This window comes from Pinus tabuliformis, chromosome 4_2, assembly GCF_031772625.1.
Source record: "Pinus tabuliformis cultivar Carrire ecotype Pingquan chromosome 4_2, CPIR1, whole genome shotgun sequence".
Taxonomy (NCBI): Eukaryota; Viridiplantae; Streptophyta; class Pinopsida; order Pinales; family Pinaceae; genus Pinus; species Pinus tabuliformis.
This window is the reverse complement of record NC_142304.1, coordinates 630855878-630882123: the sequence shown is the minus strand read 5'-3', so window position 1 is coordinate 630882123 and position 26246 is coordinate 630855878.

Here is a 26246-nt window from a genome sequence, read left to right as displayed (position 1 = left end):
GACGGTCAGGGACGGCCTATCACACTACACGGGGGAGAAGGTGACATCATAATTTGCTAGCATACGTGGTAGACTATTATTCAAAGAATTATCACTCAGGAATAGCAAGGCGTAACAATATATTGTTTTCCAATTTGCATGGCTTGTTGTTCCAAAGCTATTTTTGTATTATGCTCTGCAACAATTACTAGTAATTTGGAATTTGAATAAGCTTGATGTTTCATCATTTTATCTGTGTTTCCTAACAGCTTGAACAACCTGTTGTTCCATTGTCGTCTCTTCATTTTTACAGTGTGTTAAGCATGGGAGGAATATCAATTTGGAGAGAACCATAGGTATTGACAGTATCTGATACTACACGAGAAATCCTAACAAGGGCAGGATGGATAGTTTATCTCAATCGTTTACAACGATCCAACAAGACCGTAGCAATTGAATTCTTACAGAACTTGCAAGAACATCACTCCACAGTAAGAGGGAGACAGATAGCAGTCACTGATGACATAATTGCAGAGTTCTCGGGACTGCCAGCCACTAGACCTATGTGGACTCTGAAGAAGGAGAGACTATGGAACGTCATAAAAATCTTCCAAGACGAAGGCCAGAACCTGAATGTAAGAGGAAAGGGAGTTCTACCAGTAGCATTGGGAGAGCCATGGGAAGAATTGGCAAGAATCATCCAGAGTTACATCACCTGTGAAGGCAGGAAAGATGTGGTAAGACCACGCTGCCTTAAACTTTTAGCCATATTAAAATAGAAATGCAATGTGAATTTGCCTACGTTTTCAAACTCTTTATTACACGTTGTTGCTCGAAGCATGAAGAAATCTCGCCACGTAGAATTGGTAGTAAGTCACCATGGGTTGATAAGACTAATAGTTAACTATAATCTTGCTCAACAACAGAGCAGTTGGGAGGAACTGATCTTCACAATAGACAGGGGACTGGCTTTGCCAGCCCCAAAATGAAAACATGCTACCAGTACATCAAATAGACCACTGAAATGAAGGAAATCCGTTAGATTGGCATGGATCAGAGGGAGGCTGGAAAATTCCTAAGGGAATACTAGTCAACCGGTGGAGATATATGATTTAGGGGATAAGCAACCCTCGGAATAGGAAGGAGAGGAGAATGAAAAATAGTTGGAGGAAAATGAGGAAGGAGAAATAGAGGAAGAGACTGAGCACTCTGGGTAGGTGGAGGAAGAAACAGAGCAACGTGAAGAAACCCCATTGCAAAATCCGTTGCAAGAGGATGAATTGGCCCAAATTCTGGCCAATATGGGAAAATATACTTAACCTGTCAGCCCAATAAACCTCCACACCGAAGAAGAACTTGTTGTGGCCACCAACAACCCTACTTCTTATTTAGTGTTATTCCTAATACTAAATAAGTAGGGACCCTTAGCTAAAATTTAAAAATCAATTAGTGCTTAAATTTCCTTTTCGAATAAAAGCTTACTAACATAAGCTTAGGAAACCCCCTTTGCAAAATCTAAAAAATCTAAGTTTTATGATAAGGTAAGACAAAATCTTTCCTTAGGAAATATTGCATCACAGAAAGATGACAGGATACCACCTTACAAGCCAAATTCCAACATTGTGAGATCGCGATACGCGATAATAAAGTATCACATCGCATACATCAAGCACAACTTACATTGAAACATGTTAAATTGTCGATATGCGATGACCCATATCGCAAATCGCATTTCGCAGAAAACAGAACAACAGAGATTGTCATATATCACATTCCTGCGATCTGCGATATTGCGATATTGCGATTTCATGATACAGCGAAAATGCGATAATGCGATATACCGAGCTATCAAGTCTGCGACGTTATCATTTCGCGATGTTGCGATCTGCGATTTGCTTCGTCGCTTCATTGCAGATCTTTCGAGCTCATGATTTAAAAATTATTTTCCATAAACTGACACCTGGTTATGCACTTTAATGCTAATAAATGAATTAGTTGCCAGTTATTAATGGAATATTGTTTCGTGCTTATTGAAAAATCATCTCACGTAAGGTGGTATACTTTATGCATCTTCGGCATTTAAAACTTTCCCATCACCCTTCCTTGTCATTATTTTCACTTCACTTGTGAATTGCAGGAACGAAGAACAAAGAACGATACAAAGCAATATGCAGGATATTATGGGAAAGAAAAGCAAAGCTCCAAGCTCTGAAGAGAAATAAATGGCACCCTTGTATACAGACACGGCCTGTAATAGAGACGCAGGAATTGCTACGTGGGAAGGCATGTATAATCTGCTTGAAGAGGAGAATCCCATAGTAATGGAAGTTACTGCTACTGCGGGCTCACATAGTTCTTCTAAGGCATCCATTACAGAGCTACCTTGCTCATTCTTGTACCGGATAGCAGTAAGACCCAAAATTCTCCCATACACGGACATGGTTAAGTGGATACTGGCCAACGTTGATATCAGAAATAGAAAATTTAAAACTCACGGTCAAGAGCTTACGGAATCATTATTTTCACAAAATTTGAACTTTATATCCGCTAAAAGGAAAAAGCGCAAAAGTAGAAAAACACATCAAGGAAACCTGAATCAAGAAATAGAGGCAGTTTTTGATGCATGATTAGTGCCTAGTGCTAATCGCGCATCGCTGAGAAAAATTTCTCAAAAAGGAAAGCTTCTAATTGCTCAGTTACCTGCAAGCCCCGAAAATTGCAAGAAAGCAAACAGTATTATTGATTGTGTAAATGAAAATTTGCACAGGGAAAATTTGATCACACAAACCACTCCAGGGTATTTACCTAACGTACAGCAATTACAAACAGATTGGAGGCATAAAGCTCAAGGAAAGGCACAAGCAATCCAAGGGTTAACCAAGTTGAACTGGGAATATTACTGGGCATATTTGGTAAAGCCACATAGCCAATGGATGTCTATCAAGTGTATCATTAATTTGGTCGAAAAGATGGCACCAGCTCTTGTTGATTCTGTTTTCTTAGCTCAGCTAAAATCAGAAGTCGGCCAACCAACTCTTCTCAAACAGATGCTGCATGCGTGCGATTTCAAGGACCAGATACAGAAGTAGTTTTAATTTTAGATTAAATTTTAGTTTTAATTTTGTTTTATTTTGCCTGAAATGAGGACAATCATTTAAACCGCATCCTAGATTTTTGTAATAATTTATTTTTAGATTTAGTTAGTAGTATTTAAACCCTTCTCATGCATTTAGAGAAGGGCCCTGAAATTTGTCAAAAACTTATCCCCATAACATGCACTTCTATACCCTCTGAGGAGGTTTCGATGAATGAATGGAACAAGATTTATTGATATTCGCATTTCATATCTGCTACTGATGTTGCACTTTTGTACTCTTAGTGGATGTTAGATCAAGAAGAGATAAATCATTATCACTTGAAGCTCATGAGTAGGACTAGTTATAAATGGTACTTCTATCTCTTAACTATTTATGCCGTTGTGTTAAAGTGATTTTCATGTTCAGTTATTTATATATTGATGTATGAATGCCTGAGTTATCATTTGGCACTTTTGTACGGTGATAGCTATTTATTTATGCTTAATGAATTAATAACTTATTATGCAATATGTTTTTTCACAACTGTTTCGTCTAACTTTTTATACAAAGTGGTTCATCTTTATTGAATTCTTTTCTCATAACAGTTGAATGATCTTTATTACCAATTGTTATTTGAAATCATTTCAGTTCGCATAAAAGAAAGGTTACACCCCGGGTTAGTGTAGATTTAGATATTTCTGCTTATTAGAATACAATTTCCATATTATTAGATAAGAGTTAGAGTAAAAGTATTCCATTTAGAAACTGTTAGAAAGAGAAATATCAGTCCATCATACAAACACAAATTGGGAAATTGGTCCCATATCCCCAGTCAGACCCACTATACCAAACGGAAAAGGAGCTACTAACCAAGGTCTGGACCAGGTGGGTATCCCCCTTGTCGTAAACCCAATTTTCAGGGCTTCAACATATCTGGCTCTAGAAGGAGGTCCCAAACTGTGAATGGCAAGTAAATCTAAATCTAAATACCATTCTAAGATTAAATCACCCTCACCATCTCCCCCGACTTCTCCATTACATTTATAATCTTTAAATCTAGATTCGGAAGTCGCTGGAGCAATATCCGCAGCTACAAACGCTGACATTTCAGAACAATCTACTATTGAACCTCCTGAAGTTGAATCTTTGATTCACAAACTTCAATGATTTTCTATATCTCCTCAAAAATCTGATAAATCTCAAGGCAGCATGACTTCGTAATATAACCCTGGTCATCCTCTTACCATGTTAAAGAGAGAAACGTTTGTTGTTCAGCCAACCGAATTACCTCTACCTACTAGGAAGAGAGCAAGGAAGTCTCCTAAAGGGTCCAATAGCGAGACTCTTTCATCATCATCATCCATCTCAACCTCTTCACCGTGAAGTCAACCATCCACTCCTCCATTTCAGATCATTTTCCATCAGCCTACTGAAACTTCCACAACTCCTTCTCAACGATCTGGAGTCATAATATCCACATCTTCTCAACCGCAGGGATCATCTTCTGCACATTCCTCTGTTAGTAGTTCAGCGATGGCCCAATCTCCATGGAATAACCTAGGGGCAGTCTTAATGCCTACACCCTTGAGTCAGCTATCGGCCCATCCTGAAAATGGTTGCCTAAGTTTAATCGTGAGGTAGGTATGCTAGTGGAAGAACATATACGTAACTTTATGCTATCCATAAATCTCAATGGAGTTGTTAACGAAGATGCTATTGTTCGAATTTTTCCTTATACTTTGCAAGGAACAATCGAATCATGGTATTTCTCATTACCATCTGGATCTATTACTAGTTGGGACATCTTCCAAGAACAATTCCTGACCAAGTTCGGTGATGATAGATCTACGGCGACACTGATCAATGACTTGTCTAACCTTAAGGCTGAGTCAAGAGAACCTATCAAAGATTTCAATTTATGTTTCAATAAAATCTTAAAAAAAAAATCCTACTGCTTCACCACCTAGCGAAGAAGTGCGAAGTGAATGGTACATCACCACTTTACCATCAAACTTAGCAATATTTGTTGATAGGACTAACAAAAGAACCTTAGCTTAAAATATGAAAGAAGAAATAGTAGTAGAGAAACGTATTATGGCCCTAGAAAATAAAAATATGATAGGTAAACGAAAATCTAAGAAGGTTTCTTCCAAAGAAGATCCCAAGAAAAAACAATCGAAAGATCCATTCGATTTAGAAGCATTACAAAAAGTTTTGAAGACCATGTCTAATGAGATGGTCGACATTAGGAAACAAGTAGTAGAAACTTCTTCTAAAAAGCCATACAGGCCTTTTAAAAGAAATCCTTCAACTGATTCCAAACCTTAAAAATGCTGAATCAGAAGAAGAAGAAGAGGAAAATGCTACGGAAGAACATACCGATGAAGAAGAAGTTGTAGATTTACAAGGTATGTGGGATTTCATCCTCCCAGATGAAGAGGATCAAGAGGCATTCCCGGTTAGCCTAAGCCAAACAGTGCAAGCTCGATGACTAAGGATAAATTCGCAACCAATAAAACATCACCTAAAGCAACTCAAACTTGCCTAGTCCAAACAGACACATCAACTCCATCTAAAATGCTAATCGTTTCAGATGAAATGGAGTATAATATCATAGAAGACATGAAAAATACTAGGGCCAATATTACTCTTTTTGAATTGAGCAAGTTAAAACACCAGCAAAAAGTACTTTTGAAAGAATTACATGCTGTAATAGTTGCCCCTTTACCAGCTGCTGTGATATCTCAAGATTCCCATGATCTAGGAAAACCTCCAACTAATACGATGAATAAGGTTGATCCAAATGATATTGCCTTAATTGGAGGAAGATCGAGATCTCATACTCCCCCATTTCTCCTTACTTATGAAATTTTCAATAAAAACGTGAATAATTGCTTTGTGGATTCTGGAGCTTCATCGAATATTTTACCAAGATCAATATGTCCAAAATTTAACGTTCAACCACAAAAATCCGTTGTGTGGATAGTTCAGCTAGATCGATCGCAAGTCGAAGTGATTGGCGAATTAAATCAGGTTACCATAAGGTTGTCATCCAACACAAAGGTATTTCAAGTTATCGATATTTTAGTAGCTAATATTCCGTAATTTTATGGCTTAATTCTTAGCAGAGATTGGTCAGAAAAAATTCATGCATATTTTGCAACTAACTGTCCGCACATGTGGCTCCCTTACAATGGTGAACCAAATCAGATAAAAGTTGAGCGGCAAAAACATCAGAAATACATAGTAACAGAACTCGAGGGAGAAAATGAACCAGTAGCATATAATTCTAACATCATTGGCAACTATTCAGTAGATTCTTTCCTAGGAAATTTTAATTCTCATACTTCACCTTACTTAGAACATTCTGTTTTATCTCAAGTAGAAATTTTCTCTCAAACAGATAGTTCTAAATGCATTAATTTTATAGATAGTCTAGTAAATAAATCTTTGTTTTGGAAACTATTTTTTGATGGTTCTAAGTCTAACGAAGGAGCAGGAGCAGGATGTGTGTTAGTGAGTCTAGAGGGAGATAAAACCATGCTAACTTGCAGACTTGAATTTTATTGCACCAACAATACCACAGGATACGAGGCTTTAATCCAAGGGTTATACAAAGCAATCAGACTAGACGTAAAATACCTGCAAGTTTTTGGAGATTCTGAAATTGTAATCAGACAGGTATGTAATACTATACACTATTTATCAGGTCATTTAAAGCATTACCAATCTTTAGTTCAATATCTAACTGAACACTTTATAGCATTTAATATTTCATCAATTCCCAGACTCCCAAATGCTAGCGCAGACCTCTTAGCCAACGTAGCTTCCAAGCTCATTCCTTCAGAATATTTTAGCCCTGGCCGATTTTCAATTGAGTTAATTTTTAGACCATATATTCCTGATAACATTAGAAATTGGAGGATTTTCAATGACAATGCTGATATTGTGAGTTTCCTCACATCTGAAGGTTCCTACACCAATTAAATAATTGACGAAGAACAACATGACCAACAATTGCAACAGGATAGTACTAACAATGCTATACCTAAATCAATAGTCAAATTAGAAGACCTTTATGACTTGAAAGATCGATTCAAAAGATCTACCAATTCAAAACTCCAAAGTTCAACTTTGAATTATGAATTAGTAAATCTAGGAACTGATGCTAAACCGCAGAATATCAACCTAGGCCTTGGCCTAGCCCCTAAAGAAAAATTGCATATATCCGTCTCTTGAAACAATACGAAAGTGTCTTTGCTTGGAATTACGATGAACTCAAAACATACGACACCTCCATCGTCCAACATACTATCCCAATGATCGATAATAAAAAACTTGTCCAACAAAAGTTGAGAAAGATCCCAATTTAGAAAATCAGATCAAAACTGAACTCAATAAGTTATTGAAAGCCAAAATAATCTTTCCCGATAGACATTCTAAATGGGTCTCCAATATGGTACCTGTTAGAAAGAAAAACGGAGATATTAGAATCTGCATTGACTTTCGAAACCTTAACAAGGCTTGCCAAAATGACATTTTTCCTTTACCTCCCGTGGAACAAATACTGTAGGCAGTTGCGGGCTTAGAATTAACGCCATTCTTGGATGGATTCTGAGGATACAATCAAGTGTTGGTACATCCTGACGATCAATTAAAAACTACATTCAGAACTAAATTTGGTACATACACACATATCAAAAGATGCCATTTGGATTGATTAACGCGGGTGCCAGATTTCAGAGAGCCATGGACATCACATTCAAGGGGTTAGTTAATAAATCAGTGGTAATTTATTTGGATGATATAACTGTTTATTCCAAGAAACGAAACAACCATCTCAGAGATTTAAAACAAATCTTCCAACGTTGTTTAAGGTATGGGATTTCTCTTAACCCGAAAAATTCCTTTTTCGCATTAAGTGAAGGAAAACTTATAGGATTCATAGTGTCAAAATCTGGAACTCACATAGATCCTGATAGAATCAAGGAAATTTCCACAGTACCCCTACCTCACAACAAGAAAGCCATGCAATCTTTCCTTGGCCAAATTAACTTTGTAAAGAGATTTGTTCCAGACTTTTCAAGAATCGTATCTCCTTTACAAGCAATGATTAAAAAGAACGCAAATTTTAAATGGGGCCAAGATGAACATGAGACATTCAATCTGATCAAACAAGAAATTATCAATGCTCCATCTTTAGCAACTCCAATTTTTTCCGATCCTTTTATATTGTATACATTTGCCTCGGATAGATCATATGCTACGATACTCACTCAAGAAAATCAAGAAAAGGCAGAAGCCCCAATTTCTTTTTTCAGTTCCAATTTACAAGGAGCTAAGTTGAATTATTCAGATGTGGAGAAACAAGCTTATGTTGTTTTTAAAGCAATTAAATATTTCAGACCTTTTTTACTCAAAACACATACCAAGATCATAGTACCATTTCCAGCGGTAAGAAATCTTCTAGTACAGAAGGATGTGGGTGAGAAAAGGGCCAATTTGGTTACTTCCTTACGGGAATATGACGTAGAAATCAAACCATCAAGTATTGTAAAAGGTCAAGGCTTTTGCAAAATGCTGGCAGGAGCATCGCTAATGTCCGAAAATCCATCTACGGAGTTACAAGTGTACGAGGTAAGCCTAAACGATGTTGAGTCATTATACGCTGATATTACTTATTATCTAAAGAATGGATATGCTCCTTCAAACCTCGATCATAAGAAGAAAAGAGCTCTAAGGTTAAAAGCCAAACAATATCAAGTCGTGAATGATTTTATTTTTACAATAAATTATGACTCTGTTCTCCTTAGATGTCTTGAGAAATCTGAAGCTGAAAAAGTCTTGCAGGAACTCCACGATGGGCCAATAGGAAGACACTATGCTGGAGATGCAACTGCTCACAAAATCTTATGCGCAGGCTATTACTGGCCCACATTATTCAAAGATGCTCATAATTATGTAAGGAAATGTCAAGTCTGTCAAACCGCTGTTTGGAGACAAAAGAAACCATCCTTGCCACTGCAACCAGTTACCATTGAACAGCCTTTCGATCAGTGGGGATTGGACGTAATAGGTGAGATCGTTCCTCACTCTTCTAAATAGCATAGGTACATCCTTACAGCAACAGATTACTTTACTAAATGGGTAGAAGCAGTTCCACTCAAGACGGCTAACGTTGAAAATATCATCGAGTTCATAGATCAGTTCATAATCACCAGGTTTGGGTTGCCTTCCACTTTAATGTTTGATAATGCAACATATTTTTCTGGTAATACAATGACTGAATTTGCACTCAAAAGGGGTTTCAAACTTAAATACTCTACCAATTATTACCCACAAGGGAATGGGTTAGCTGAATCTACAAATAAGAACTTAATTAGGATCATTAAGTGAACCATTGACCAAAATCATAAAAAATGGCATAAGTCTTTAATTTATGCTTTATGGGTAGATCGAATAATGTAGAAAGCCTCCATCAGCACTTCTCCCTTTAATTTAGTTTATGGGAAAGAAGTGGTTCTTCCAACACATCTGGAAATTCCCTCTTTAGCCTTGGTTCAGTATATTGATGAAGCACCAACTTCTTCCTTACAACTAAGGGAGCTGGAATTAATTAAGTTAGAAGAACAACGAGAACGGGCTAAGATAACTCACACCCATCACCAAGCATTAGTGAAGGCTTCTTTTGATTGAAACATGATATCCAAAAAAGACTTTCAGATGGGAGATCTAGTTTTAAAATGGGACAAGGCTCACGCGAAAAAGGGGAAACATATAAAATTTCAAAGAATGTGGCTTGGTCCTTTTCAAGTCATAGAATTCATAGGTCCGTCTACTTTCATGTTCCAAGATTTAACAGGCAAAAGAGATTCTTTACCTGTTAATGGTCATATCCTTAAAAAAATATTTTCCATAGAAGATCATTCTTCTATTCTTGTAGAGTAGTTGTTTTTCTTTCCATAATAAAATCGGTTGTAAATGGTTACATTTGAGATTCACGAAAAAGACACAAATTCTCTTTTAGATTTTGTTTTTTCACTTGTATAAATAGAATTCTTTCTTAAAAATTAATCATTACTATTGAAAGATACAGTTAAAGATTATAGGCCTAGAAATGATATTAGTTTCAACTATATAAATTTTGATGAAAAGCTACCTTTAGTTAGAAATTGTTTTATATCAGTCCAATGAAAGGTATCAATAACAAAATGAAAATTCTCTGTAGAAAGGCTCTTTCCAAAAACTCTATCATTGTCGTCCAGAGTTGTCTTAAGCAATCAATGACTTCCTCCCCACCTAGGAAACTACAACATTAAGATAATGATCCAAAGATACACTTTAACTTAAATAGTAAGAGGTCTCATCACGAGCCGACTTATCATGGTCATAGATGTTATAGCTTGTTGACTTTGCCAATACTGCATACCACAACAGGACAATAACTTAAGATTTTCAAAATCAAAAGACAAGAGGTCTCATCACGAGCCATCTTGTCCAGCAAAGTTATAAATCAGTGAATGACTGTGTCATGAATTGTCTATGAAACCAAGACATTGTTCTTTAAGAATAAAAAGAAAATGAAAGCAAAAAGTGTGGAAATGGATTTTTCTTTGAAAAGTTGTAAATTTCTCTAAGTAGGATACAGGATCATTGCTGGATAATAGGTAACCTTGTCGAAGCTATAAACGCTTTCTGGCAGCATAGGCTCTACCTATGACAAATGAGCATATTTAAAACTAATTTACAGAGAAGACTTTATTTTTATCTTTATAAACCAAGTAATGACTGATGTAGATACAAGGACTAGCTTGAGGGAGTAAATAATTAAAGTTGGAAAAAAGAAGAAACAAAATATCATTGATAGGCAAAAACATAATGTACTTAGTCTTTCTATAGTAAAGTTTAATTTTCTGGAAAATTTTCTGTTTTGGAAGTTTTGAAAATTCAAAACAACAGCAGAGATAACTGGTTCTCCCAAGTGAATCGCCAATTGTTGTGGCCAGCAACAACCCCCCTTCTTATTTAGTGTTATTCCTAATACTAAATAAGTAGGGACCCTTAGCTAAAATTTAAAAATCAATTAGTGCTTAAATAAAAGCTTACCAACATAAGCTTAGGAAACCCCATTTGTAAAATCTAAAAAATCTAAGTTTTATGATAAGGTAAGACAAAATATTTCCTTAGGAAATATCACATCGCAAAAAGATGACAGGATACCACCTTACAAGCCGAATTCCAACATTGCGAGATCGCAATACGCGATAATAAAATATCGCATCGCATACATCAAGCACAACTTACATTGAAACATCTTAAATTGTTGATATGTGATGAACCATATCGCAAATCGCATTTCGCAGAAAACATAATAACGAAGATTGTCATATATCACGTTCTTGCGATCTGCGATATTGCGATATTGCGATTTCGTGATACAGCGACAATGCGATAATGCAATATACCAAGCTATCAACTCTACGAAGTTATCATTTTGCGATGTTGCGATCTGTGATATTGCGAAGCAAATCGTAAAATCGCTTCATCGCAGATCTTTCAGGCTCATGATTCAAAAAGTATTTTCCATAAACTGGCACCTGGTTATGCACTTTAATGCTAATAAATGAATTAGTTGCTAGTTATTAATGGAATATGGTTTCGTGCTTATCGAAAAATCACCTCACATAAGGTGGTATGCTTTATGCATCTTCAACATTTAAAACTTTCCCATCACCCTTCCTTGTCATTATTTTCATTTCACTTGTGAATTGTAGGAACGGAGAACAGAGAACGATACAAAGCAGTACGCAGGATATTATGGGAAAGAAAAGCAAAGCTCCAAGATCTGAAGAGAAATAAATGGCGCCCTTGTATACAGACACGGCCTGTAACAGAGACGCAGGAATTGCTACATGGGAAGGCATGTATAATTTGCTTGAAGAGGAGAATCCCAGAGTAATGGAAGTTACTGCTACTGCGGGATCACACATTTCTTCTGAGGCATCCATCACAGAGCTAGCTTGCTCATTCTTGCACCGGATAACAGCAAGACCCAAAATTCTCCCATACACGGACATGGTTAAGTGGATATTGGCCAGTGTCGATATCAGAAATAGACAGTTTAAAACTCAGGCTCAAGAGCTTACGGAATCATTATTTTCAAAAAATTAGAACTTTATATCCGCTAAAAGGAAAAAGCGCAAAAGGAAAAAAACTCATCAAGGAAACCCGGATCAAGAAACAGAGGGAGTTTCCGATGCGCGCTCACTGAGAAAAATTTCTCGAAAAGGAAAGCTTCTAATTGCTTAGTTACCTGCGAGCCCCAAAAATTGCAAGAAAGCAAATAGTATTATTGATTGTGTAAATGAAAATTTGCACAGGGAAAATTCCATCACACAAACCACTCGAAGGTATTTACCAAACATACAACAATTAAAAATAGATTGGAGGCAGAAAGCTCAAGAAAAGGCACAAGCAATCTAAGGGATAACCAGGTTGAACTGGGATTATTACTGGGTATACTTGGTAAGGCCACATAGCCAGTGTATGACTATCAAGTGTATCATCAATTCAGCTGAAAAGATGGTGCCAGCTCTTGCCGATTCTGTTTTCTCAACTCAGCTAAAATCGGAATTTGGCCAGCCGACTCTTCTCAAATAGATGCTACATGTGTGTGATTTCAAGGACCAGATACAGAAGTAGTTTTAATTTTAGATTCAATTTTAGTTATAATTTTGTTTTATTTTGCCTGAAATGAGGACAGTCATTTAAACCGCATCCTAAATTTTTGTAATAATTTATTTTTAGATTTAGTTAGTAGTATTTAAACCATTATCATGCATTTAAGAAGGGTCCTGAAATTTGTCAAAAGCTTATCCCCAGAACATGCACTTTTGTACCCTCTAAGGAGGTTTTGATGAATGAATGGAACAAGATTTATTGATATTTGCATTTGATATCTGCTACTGATGTTGCACTTTTGTACTCTTAGTAGATGTTAGATCAAGAAGAGATAAATCATTATCGCTTGAAGCTCATGAGTAGGACTAGTTATAAATGGTACTTCTATCTCTTAACTATTTCTGCCCTTGTGTTAAAGTGATTTTCATGTTCAATTATTTATATATTGATGTATGAATGCCTGAGCTGTCATTTGGAACTTTTGTACGGTGATAGCTATTTATTTATGCTTAATGTATGAATATCTTATTATGTAATATGTTTTTTCACAACTTTTTCGTCTAACTTTTTAGACGAAGTGGTTCATCTTTATTGAATTCTTTTCTCATAATAGTTGAATGATATTTATTACCAGTTGTTATTTGAAATCATTTTAGATCGCATAAAAGAAAGGTTACACCCCGGGTTAGTGTAGATTTAGATATTTCTACTTATTAGAATACAATTTCCATATTATTAGATTAGAGTTAGAGTAAAAGTATTCCATTTAGAAACTGTTAGAAAGAGAAATATCAGTCCATCATACACACACACACAAATTGGGAAACTGTTCCCATATCCCCAGTCAGACCAACTATACCAAATGGAAAAGGAGTTGCTAACCCAAGGTCCAGACCAGGTGGGTATCCCCCTTGTTGTAGACCCGGTTTTTAAGGCTTCAACATATTTGGCACTAGAAGGAGGGCCTAAACTATGAATGGAAAGTAAATCTAAATCTAAATACCATTCTGAGAGTAAATCGCCCTCACCATCTCCCCTAACTTCTCCATTGCATTTAGAATCTTTAAATCCAGAGTTAGAAGTCGCTGGAGCAATCTCAAGCAGTGTGTCCCTGGAGGCTAAGGGCCTGGCCCTGGTGGAACACTTGCTCCTGTACCATTATTTCCAATTCGTGTGTGGTTTGATTTTCTTCATTATCTATGTTCAGTAATCTGATGTGTCTTGCTGTTTTACATAATGGTTCTGTTATATTTTGTTTATGCTCGACTAAGTAACGTTGTTCTCTGTAACAGGAACGTTGTGTTGTTCATAATGCATTGTTGTTCCTTTAACCATTGATATAACATTGTTGTTCCTTATAGATTGCCAATGTTGTTCGATTACATAGTAATCATGTTGTACATTCATAAATCGGTATTACTGTATTTATCTATGGTTTACACTTAAACGCGATTGTTGTTCAATTGGCATTGTTGTTCCATTGCGAATCACAATTGCTACTCTTTATAACTGTGATTTATACTTGTTGTATCAAACCGTTCCTTTCAATATTAAGCGTGTCGTGTGTGATATTCGACCTAGTTTGTTGCACATTTATATTTGATTCAAGTTTTTGTTCTATATTTCATTTCCATTTGTTCTCCAATTTATCTTTAGAGTAAGGATTGTTACTTAATTCCTATAGGATATAATTACTGTTGCATTCATTTTCGTAGATTGAGGTTTTGTTGTTCAATCTTGTTCATAAGAATAGTTGCTATTCCATTTCCTATCATTTGAATTATCATTGCTTTGGTGTGCAAAATGAACTGACAGTTTAGTGAGCATTGACATATGTTGTCTAGTTCCCAGATTGATGATCTTTTCCTTGATTGTCTTTTAATTACATCAGTTTACAGAGGGAAGAGTTACCATTACTGTGCCCTTGACTGATAAATTATTATCGCTTTCTGAGTGCATGATTTGAGTTTTAAGTTTATTTTCTGTAAGTAGACCTTATTTCAAGCATCCATTTACTCTTGTATCTAGAGAACTATACTACTAGCATTACTTTGACAAATGACCGCCTCAAACTGAGTACACTCTTTGAGATAACAAATCATTCTTGGGTTGACAAGTTAATGTAGGGTAAATAGAGGTGAAAAGGACCCTTTTTACTACTCGACAATAGGCCCCTAACACAAACATCATGACTTGCCCTCGAGTCATTCTATTGGCGCTACGATCTTTGTGTGGAGTCCCTCCAACTGTTCTCGAGCTATGCAAAGGTTCTCAATGCACTGAGCTACTGTTTGCTGGACCTGCTGCATGCGCTCCTCTGAGACCTCAGTGTCAAGAGTGCATCCCTGCCTCAATGTGTAAATCCCCCGCATGTGTGCGAGCTTACCTTCGATATATGTCGTGATGGTGAAGGCCTCATCGATCCAAGGTTGGACGTGTGCTTTCAGAATTGCTTCCTTATGCCATGTCGCATTCACCTATTCTTTCAACACCTTGCCCTGCTGCATCCTAGCAAGCCTCTAAGTGGGGACCACCATCTGCACAGTACCCCGGACACTGTCATATTGCTCTTAGCGTTCTCGTGCATCTGTCTCTAAGTTTTGGATATTGGGGTCCTCTTGTAGAGTTGTGATGACCTCAAGTGATTCGGCCAACATGCTGGTGCTGGCAATGCACCTCCAATTTCCTCCAATCTCCTTATGATAGTGCTAGCGCACTGTTCTCTAACTTCCGAGGGAGTGGATGGTTGTGCCTTTAACCACAACTTAGTGATATAAAGGTTCAAATCCAACCGAACCTTTGTCATTTCTTCCTTCACCTCACAGTCCCCTGCTGCCAACTTGTGGATCTGCATCTCCACTAGTATATATGCTAGGGTGGCCAACTTTGGGATGCTCCTGCAAGCATCGTCTATCACCTATACCAACTAATGATTCTGCAATACCAATTCGTCGCATTGCAAGATTATTTGTTCCATATTTAGGTTTTGTTCACTGAGAACTTGGAGAGTGCAGCTCTCCCTAGTTTGTAGCTCTACAATTCTCCCATCTTGTAGCCCATATAAGGTCTCGCACAGAAGTGTAGCTAGAGTGAGACCGAGACCTTTCACCACACTAACCAAAGGCCTATCAGCTGCATTCGATGGTACGAGTGCCCCTTTCAGTAGCACTATGGTGTTTGTCATCCGTGTATGCAACATTTGCTTTATTGCTAATGAACCAGCTGCGAGGTTGGTCGAGAGGTACCAACCTAAGGAGGTCACACTTGTAATTCCTGAAGCTACGCTCTGAGGGTCCACAACATAATCTAGTTCTTCTGCATGAAATATTGCAGAGCCTCAAAGGTGATATCACACATTGTCTCACCGATGTCATGTAGATCACCCTCGGTCAAGGTGATTGGGTCAATGGACAACTTCGAAGCCTTACTCTTCTTACACAACCTTGCCCGCTCTATTGGGTGTTGGCACCTCAGCTGTGTTGATGCAGTTGTGGGCCCGCACCTTCCTCTACGGTCTTTTCTTCCTCTGCTTCCTATCCCTTTGCTCTCTAGTCTATGCCTACCTTCGCAGCTACCTCCTACACTACTGGGTCTGCTACAACCCTCTGCTATTCGGCTGTTGTTTGTGCCACATCTTGCACTGCTCATACTTATGTTGTCACTACTTCCTACCTTCTCTTTTCGGCCAATTGCACGATGCGCAACTTGGTCTCATATTTCTTCCTTTGAATTGTCGACTTCTCTATTTATGCGAGGTCAGGGGCATGCCACTCTGGCGGCCATGCCTCCAGGACATTGAAAATGGCATTGTTAGTGGCTACAAAGGGTAACTTTGTCTAATGTTTCATTGCGTCCTTCCATACCCTGACATATATGTTATGCATGTTTGCCTTAATTTCTACGAAGATCTGCAGACTATTGTAGACCATGGGTGACAACTGTGGCTTACGACTGATCCACATCCTAAGGTCCATCTCCATGAGCACCTAGAAGATCTTGCAGTTGCGAACCCTTTAAGAATCCTTTGTGGCCCAGAGCAAAGTGTACTTCATGGCCTCCTGTAAATCTTTATTAATTATGGGGAATTGACTATCCTCCAACAATTCCACTGCTACAAGCACTATGGACAACAATATCCATGCATAGTGGAATGTTTTACCCTATTCCTACCCTTCGCGGAAATTCTCTAAACATTTTGTGTAGAGGAATTCAGACCAATTAAACTGGACCCCCGTAATGCACTGCTCAGCTAGTGTGATCACTGGCGTAGGTACCTCGTCTCTGCGAAACTTGCTCATAAATTTTCCCCCCAGGATTTGGGTTGCCACGCGTACTACTTTGTCCTTATTGCTTGAAATGGCGTAGCCCCTTTTGTTCTTCTACAACTTGTACTTTTTCTTCATTGCAACTATGATGGCCAAATCACTGCCCTTTTCTTCTGATATCGCTGCGGGGTCCTCCCCTTTGCACGGAAGCTGGGACACACAATGGATCAAGTCTACCATGATGGGTGTGGGCTCCTCCAGCCATAAGCACCCATCATGCTCTAGGCAGAGTGACCTCCTGATGATAAAAATGGTTATTGAGGTGCGGTGGAAATGCGACACCCAGAGTAGGTTGAGTAGCCTGGTTTTTTCCACTCCGCATAACCACTTCCGCAGATCTAATGTTGTCACTCCCCCCCCCCACTGCTTCATGAGGTTGTCGGTCGCAAGATGAGGAAACTTCTTGTGGTCAACGAGGTCCCATTCCTCGAATTTCAGGCTCGGCACATGGCCCAGGTGCGTACCTTCAAACGTAATGCCATCTGGTAAGAGCAAGGTCTGGAGCAAGCTCTTGGTCTCATCCAGGTCCTTGGGCACTTTGGCCTTCCCTTTTCGCAGGGGGACATAGGTGGGAAGTTTTGTTATAGCATGCATAGGCTGAGTATCCACCTCCATGCCTTCGTCCTCATCTTCTCCACCCATTAGCTCCTCTAGGTCTATTTCTTCTTCATTAGATTCCACAGTAACCGATTTTCCCGTCTCTTCCATGGTTAACTTGGTGTGCAACAGATTCCATGGGGACACACATACAAGAACCATTTCTTGCTTGTCCTTCTTAGGCCTTGGTGTATGCGGTGATTTCGGGATTTATACCATGGTCTTGGTGCCCTCTAGTGCATCCCCCACAGTCAGGGTTTGTGCATCTTCTTCGGCGGTTAGCGCTAGGGTTACAAGAATTCCTTTGAATGTAGCCATTATGTCTGTCCTGAAATCTAGCACTCAAAAATCTATGAGCTCGATCAACTCTCGGCACAAATTAAATAGAGCTCTTCTCAATAGCTCAATTCACAAATGACCAAGTGTTGTTTGCTAGGAAACCCTTTGTAATTTATAACACCTTTTGAATTTGGATTTGACCGTTCCCCCAAATCTGGTTCATTAATGCTCCCTTGGCAGTAGATTTTCCCAAATCTTGCCCATAAATTGTGTCTTAAATGCCTACCACCCGCTCCATTTGGCCTCAAGTCAGGCATCCCATCATGAAAAGTGACTTCAACGGTCACATTCTAGCTAACCCACACGGCGGAGTAGCCCCCCATGCATGGTTGCAGACTTTGTGACTCTACGCTTCTACGTGTAGCTCCCACGTCACAGAGTCTTCGAGCAGAGTAATTTATAGTTCCACACTTCCTTTCATCTACCTGGAGTGCTAATAATTTACTTTCCTCAACTAGTCAGGTGGGTGCACCACCTATGTAAACGTTTTCCCTGACATCTATCACTTTACCAAGGAAATACCCACCTTTCATTGTTACAGATGGCACTGTGCACTTTACCATTGGCAATGTGCCACTATGGTTGATTCACTTAGTAATCTGTGGTCCAAGCCAAGGAATCAGGCTGGTCAATTCACATTGATAGTCCTCAAACCTATCAGTGGGATCCTGCGCACTTTGCTTTGGCACCCCAGTCTTCTTATTGATAAAATATTTCTTTATCTCATTTTCCAGTTTCTTTACTTCTGCCTCTATCAGTGCCCTCTTCCTCCTTCATCAGACCCTTTCCTTCTCAAGCTCTTAGAGCCTAAAATTTCCCTGTTGGACTTCTTCCTCAAATCCCAATCGTTTCGCTTCTTTTGACTCTGCGAGCCCTTCGTTCAAGGCATCGTGGACCATCAAAGCTACTAGCATTGTCCTGCGTGGACTAGGCGGTTGCTGCTCCATGGGGGCTTGCACAGTTACCTCATATGCCAACCCCAGATGTGCCCGTGTCGTCAGGTTCTTGCACGCGGTCCTATAACCCCATAGAACCGTGGGTATGTGCAGGTCCCAATCACTTCACTTCATGCTATAGAACTTATTTAGAACTTCGCATACTTCACTAAAGGCTTCTGCGTGGATGTCCTTCAGTGCACCAGGTCTTTCGATACTCCCTAGCTCTAGCCGAAGGGGTCATTCTTGTTGTTGCCTTACTTGCACCTCCTTACAGATCTTGTCTTTTATCGCACCAAATGCCGATATCCACCTACATAAGTGGAAGCGTAGGCTAGTTCATCCTACAATCTCGTCTGTGAGTAGCCTTGGTAGCTTCCCAAACCATATGCGCATCATCCTTCTACATTCGTGCCAGTCCTCAAAACTTTGTCGGTGTGTACCCCACCATCGTGTGGGAATAGTGTGCAGTGCCCACTTTAGTGCATCGAAACACTGCTGCTCGGGTACTTCTTTTCCAAATTTTGTCAGCAAGTCATCTACCTCGCTTAACCCATCATATGTAAGCATATTTCTGACCTCCATCACTATGCAGCGTAGTGATCTTGTCATCATGTCACAATTGTGTGTAGTTAGTTTGTGTAACCTGTTCTGCCATAGTTCCATCTCTTCATTAGAGTCTGATGTGCAGGAGTTTCATACTCCCAAGAGACTCGGCCATCCACAGTTGGGTTTAACCGATCATGCTCTCGAACATTTATCTTGTAGATGCAGTCCAACTCGTCGTCACTATCGTAGTCACGCACCGACTCTGTGTAGTGTGATCCCTCTATAGGGTATAGAGGTACCACTACGCGCAGTGACTTTTTCTCAAAGATCAGACGACACATTTTTAAATTTATCACTCCATTCATGTCAATGGCCAAATATACTCCCAAGAGTGTGGGGTATGGATTGTTGTCATCCACAATCTCTATCACTTCAAAATCAGCTAGTGCGCTTGCTCCTTCAATATCTATTGTGATTCCCTACAATCGCCCCATCGGTAGGATCTTTTGCTGATTCGCCATTCTCAGCTAGATAGGAGACCATTACAAAGGAGGCCTACCCATGTGCTCCCATCTCTATTATGGCGGGACGTTCACATCTGATCCTAGATCCAGAATTACCTATTCCATTTCATATTCCCCAATCTACGCGGTCAATCTCATCTCTCTTTCTATTCACATCTTGTGTTTCCCAAGCTTTTGGACTATATGCGATTCTCTCGGCGTGGTCCCAGTACATCTAGTTATGAGGTCTTGCAGTCCTTTCATAGCCTTGCTATCACGCAGTAGCTTCATACACATCTCCAATAATGTAGTAAGCATTGATGGGTCTAGTTTAGGCTCTAGTCTGTCTTTACTTCCTGAAGTGAAGGCCTCCGTGAAGATTTTCTTAGCTTCCATGAAAGTCTCCTTAGCGCACTCCAAATCAAATTTTGGTTCCTTCATCAGAGCCTTGCGAACCCAGGTACTTTCTTCAGGTTTCTTACCTTTATCATCGCCTATCATGATACCACTTCAGAGCATGATATTTACATTCGGGTCTTATTCGTGTGGTTCAAACCTCGTCATTTGTATATTATGTGTTGGAGGAGGTTGAAGTGTTCCCTTATTGCGCAGCCTTGCTATCAGTGTGGAGCAATCCTCTGCCTCATGGTCAAACATTGTGCAATACACACATGAGGGTCGCGTTGTATTTGTGCAATCACGGGTATAATGTCCTGGCCCTCCGCAGTTGTAATATATTAGCTGTTAGCGACCTCTTCCCAGTCTTCCTCATTCCCATCCTTGACTACACCCTTGGAACCCAATTCTTGCTAACCATGGATTTTGGTCAAGGGGCCGTGTTTTGCCCTGGACCCTGTAGGTGGGGGTTTGATCTATCATCAGCTCATAACTCCTACAATTGCACTATCGTGTCCTACAGATCTACAAAAATTGCAGAACAATTGTTGTGAATTCTAAGTGTACTTTTGCAATAGATGGCAATTATCTGTAGCATGCTTTCCTCCTATTTTGCAAATTATACACCATAATGCAAGCACCAATCTTGGTCATGCTTGTGTCTCTGCTCTCAAGGGCATTGGTCCTCCTCCTACTAGGCAAGTCGAAAACATAGGAGGGTGGTCCTTGTCATGTCCATGGCCTTTGCAATTTACGTACCATAGCTCCTCTCACGCTTCTGGGCGAGTTGTCCTATCATGTTTTAAACTTTGCATTTCCGAGCACAAGTTCTGTAACTATGCGTGAAACTACTAAACTCCCAAGTCAGTGTCTTGTATCAAGGTCTCGTGCAATCTCATCGCAACCTCCAAGGCCTCAGCCTAAGTGGTCAGCCTTTGTTGTGACAACACGTTTCGTAGGTACGGTGTTAACGATGCTACAAACCATGCGTGGTGTTGCCCATCTGTCAGTGTCATGTTTGCTTTGTGAATTTTGCACTTTAGTCTTTGGTCTAGATCCCATGGGGTTTCGCCTGGTAGCATCGTGAATTCCTTAAACCCAATGATTGATTGTGCCTCTGACTTTGATCTACTAAATTCTTTTCTCAGTGCTACTTGGATATTCGTGATCCCTGTGTTGGGCATTGGATTCCCCTTAGCAAGTTTTGGGGCTTAAAGCCTGAGTTTTGGTCAATGTAATGTGATGACTTTGTGAAGTACGGGCGCGGAGCGCGAAAGTCTAGGATGAGTCATAGGGTTGTCTACCCTAAAGAATTGTAAAATAATGTAAAGTTGTGTCGGCCTACCCATGGTCTGTTGACCATGGGATTGCATAAATAGAGTAAGGCTCGAAGAGTAAAAATAGTTTTTTTGTAAGCAAGTAATAGACAAATGTGGAGGCATGGTCAGAGCATAGACTGAAAGGTGAAGTGTATTGGGTCATAGTAGTAGGAACAGGCTCTGCGGCTGAGTGCGCAGAGGCCTAGTAGGGGCCGCAACTGAGTGCGCGAACCCCTGTAGCTGAGTGCACAAGGCGGAGTAGGGTCTGTAAGTGGATTGTACTTGGACTTGAAAGCTAATAAAGAGAAGTTTATTCTATGCATCTATTCTTGAATCTGTATGTTTATGTTATGCGTTACTTTACTCTGTTATTTACTGTGCGCAATTGATAATCACATGTATGATTGCTTATAAGTGAATTTAATCTAAGTAATCGACTAACAGAGACTAAATAAGGAAGACTTGAGTAAATAACACAGGTCGCACTGCGGCTAGAACTGTGCGAAGATAGTATCATAGGGCGCGGGGTGCCTGCAGGAGCGCGTAGTGCAATAAGTGCAAAGGTTGGATCACATACCAATCACCACATGTCAGACATCCCCAGGGTGCGAAAACCTGGTTCCATCACCCTCCCATACTACTGGATGTGAGACCTCAGTCTGCACTCCGCGAACTGCTACCAAAAGGCCTAGTAGTACAAGGATTTTCTTGGCTAAATCACTTCTGAATCTGGGTTAGGGCCCACTAAGCCAGCAAATGGTTCTTTTTCCAGGACTGGGATCTTCATAAGGGATGTCTGATGTCATGCCATTAGAACGCAACAAAGAAGGAAATTGAAGAGTGGTTGGATAAGAAGATTCACAAGTTTGTGACACAGCAAAACAGAGCTCCTCAAGTATCTGAGGAAAGGTGGTTGGATCTCTATGTGTATATGGAAATCCACGAGATTTTCTTTCCATCGTTTTTGTCTGAATTATATGTGTGGATCGCGAGGTTAGCCGATAGCTAGGGAAGGTATATGCTCGACCAACTGATAGTGTGGAGTTCGGAGCTAGTGTGCAGACTCGAAGCTTCTGAGGATAAGATAGCGCGAGCTGTGGACAACTGGCTCGACCAAATAAGAGGAGGATTTATCACTGATTTTGCGTTGGACATGACCGTCAGTTATAGCGAGGAAGAATGTTGTTTTCTCAAGGGACCGTGAGGTAAGTATATTAAATATTTAAATACCTAGATTCATATGCTCTTATGTGAAAAATGGGTTATGCGAATAAATTAATATTTGGGACTATGCGGAGCAGAAGAATATATAGAAGCGGAAGTAGTGAAGAATTAAAAAACAATCCCTTAATTTCACCCTCACGGGAGAGCGAGGATGAGCTAATGAATGTTTCTCTGAGAAGCACGATCAGTTTGGTAAGGTAGTGGATTTCATGGTTACCTCCACCCACCCTACCACCTGCTTCACCTCCCTTGCCTCCATCCCCACCCACTCCACCTCCACCACCTCCACAGTTCGAGATGGCGAGCGCGATCAAACTACCGGTATTCAAAGGAGTAGGGAATGAGGATCCAGACCAATTCTAGTTCGTGGTAAGAACAGTATGGGAAGCACAAGGTGTCACGGATGACAATATTAAGAAGGCTACATTGGTGAACGCAATGCAGGATTGTGCATTGAGATGGTACATCAAGAACTTTAACGACCACCCAAACATAGGGATAGTACAGATACAAAATGCGTTGAACAAAGAATTTAGTAGGCCTAAATCAGAGATGTAGTCAACCATCGGGTTTAAAGAGATCGTGATGTTTCTAGGCAAGACCCCCTGGGATTCGGACCAAAGGCTAAAGAGTACAATCTGCGAGGCAAATATGATGCTAATGGGTGCACAACATCACCCATGGTTTCTACCATCTCTGACACCACACTTGAGGACAACATTGTCATAGAAGAAACTTTATACCCAGGCCGAAGCATTGGAGATGAAAATGGGGTTACATGAGACCTCAATATAGGACCCTAGGTTGGGAGTTCAACAAATCCACTTGCAACTATAGAATCTATTCGTGGAAATGCAAAGTTTGAAGTAGGATAGGGCACCGTGGCTAGAGGTCCATGAGGAAGTATTGCGCATAAAATGCAAAGGCTATGGCCATAACAAGGATCATTGTCCAGTGTTCGTGAAGTACTTGGAAGGATGGGGACCAATGCTGTTGAGAACAAAGGCATAGGCAGGGTTGAGTGCGACACCCACGTTATGGTGTGCAATCTATTAGATAGGAGGAAAACACATGACTTATAATTGTCATTTGTTGCAGAAGTATACATAGACTCCCCAACAATTGTTTTGTAATTTCTGCAGGTTGGTAGGCCACGACGAGCGCACTTGTCGTATCTATGAGTTAATGATGGATTGTACCCCAGCCTATAGAATGCAGACAAAAATGTGATCCCTCGACCCAGCTGCAGGGATTTTCACTGGATTTCAGGGGCGAGGTCGATGACGAGGAGGAATGAGACTAGGAAGGGGCCGTGGATAGTTAATTTCTTACAATTACGGAGGACCAGGGCACTATGCCCGCAATTGTACCAACCAGACGAGGATATCCTGTTCATATTATGCTCAGTTTGGTCATGGAACAATAGATTGTCCTACGTTGATCACACAGATGCACGAAAAAGGGGTACTCCAGCTTCCTCTGACTCAAAATATACAAATGATGAGGTCTGAACCATGCGAAGAAGACCTGAATGTGAACGTGATGCTCAGAAACAGTGATACCACGGGGGAGGATAGGGGTAAGCAGCGCTAGGAAGATACATGGGTTCACAAGGCTCCTGCAAAGGAACCTGAGTTTCACTTAGAACACACAAAGGAGACGTTCATCGAAGCTAAGAAGAGCTTCGTAGAGGCCTCCACTTCAAGTAGTAAGGATCAACCAAAGCCAGGAATGGATCCTTCAATGCTTACTACCTTTTTGAAGACATGCATGAAACTGTTGCATGACAACAGGGCGGTTAAAGGACTACTGGAACTGATCAGTAGGTATGTGGCATTAGGGGAACCGCGCGTGGTCCAAAAATTAGGGAAGCATGCATTGCGCACTGGAAGGGAAATGAGATTGAATGCGTAGATTGCTGAGTATGAAATGGATAAGGTAATCCTAGATCTATGTTCGGATGTCAATATGTACCAAAGAAAACATCGAAATGCATCGGTAGGCCCATGTTACAGTGGTTCCCTATTCAATTATGAATGGCGAACAAACAAAAGATTTTTCCCATGGGAAGGTTGCAAGGGGTAATAGTTAATATTGAAGGCATGAGCACATAGATAGATTTTGAAGTGATAGAGATTGTCGATGATATCTATCCCTATCCTGCGTTGTTAGGAATATATTGGGCCATCGATATGAAGGGAGTCGTCAACATGAAAAACTGGAAGAAGATATTCGAGAAAAATACATTACGCGTAGTAGTCCCACCGGACCTAGCCGAAGGAACGTGCTACACTGAACCAGTGCATGACAATGGAAGCGATGATGATCTTGATTGTATTTACAAGGTAACTACACGAGACCAAGATTCGGTTAATCCAACTGCAGATGGGAGGATCTCATGGGAGCGCAAAAGTTCATGCACTTTGGATTCAGATGAAGAAGTAGAGCGCCCGTAGTATCGGTTGAACGAAGTGACAACACTGAATTGCAACATGATGATTAGATCACTGCATTGCATAACAACAGAGGCCTGAGAACTGCCGACATATGATGGATTGACAACAGTGAATGAATACTTGAGCAAGTTTGAAAGCGTAGTACCGGAAAAACAATGGTTCAACGCGTTGAAGTGGGCACTTCACGCAACACCTGCGCACTGGTGGGGAACACATTAAGGAAGTTTTGAGGACTGGCACAGATGTAGAAGGATGGTGTGCCTACGATTTGGGAAATCACAGCTACGGTTAGAAGACAAATACGATGGAGGAGATGACCCATGCACACACCTCGAAATGGGCCAATGCCTATGGGGAAGAACCACAGCCTGAATGGGTACACTTATTCTACCATACCTTGGATGTAATACCCATGAACTGGTATACTGAGATAGAACTCCGACATGGTATGGGTGAATGGGATGTCTTGCACGAAGGATTTTTGTTAACATTCACATTTGAAGATCGATGGTTGGATACTGTTAATGATGCACTGCAAGCAGTAAAAGCCACCATCTTCAAAATACCATAGGAGCCATTGGAAATGCTGTAGCTAGAATGGGCAGTATAGTTAAGTAGCACGCTGGAGTATTATAATGTGCAGGTGGAGGAGGATGATGATGACCCTTGAAATATTGATATTCCATAAACCAAAGGTTGTCGCGAGGTTTTAGGACCATCAATTAAGGATCCCAACATCACCGCACTACTCAAAACAAAGCAGGTAAACATTGGCATAGAAGCGGAGCTGAAGTGCATGATGCTAGACGACTATTGGGACGATGCTACAATAAATAAGGTGGCCGAGTTACTCCGCAAACATCAAG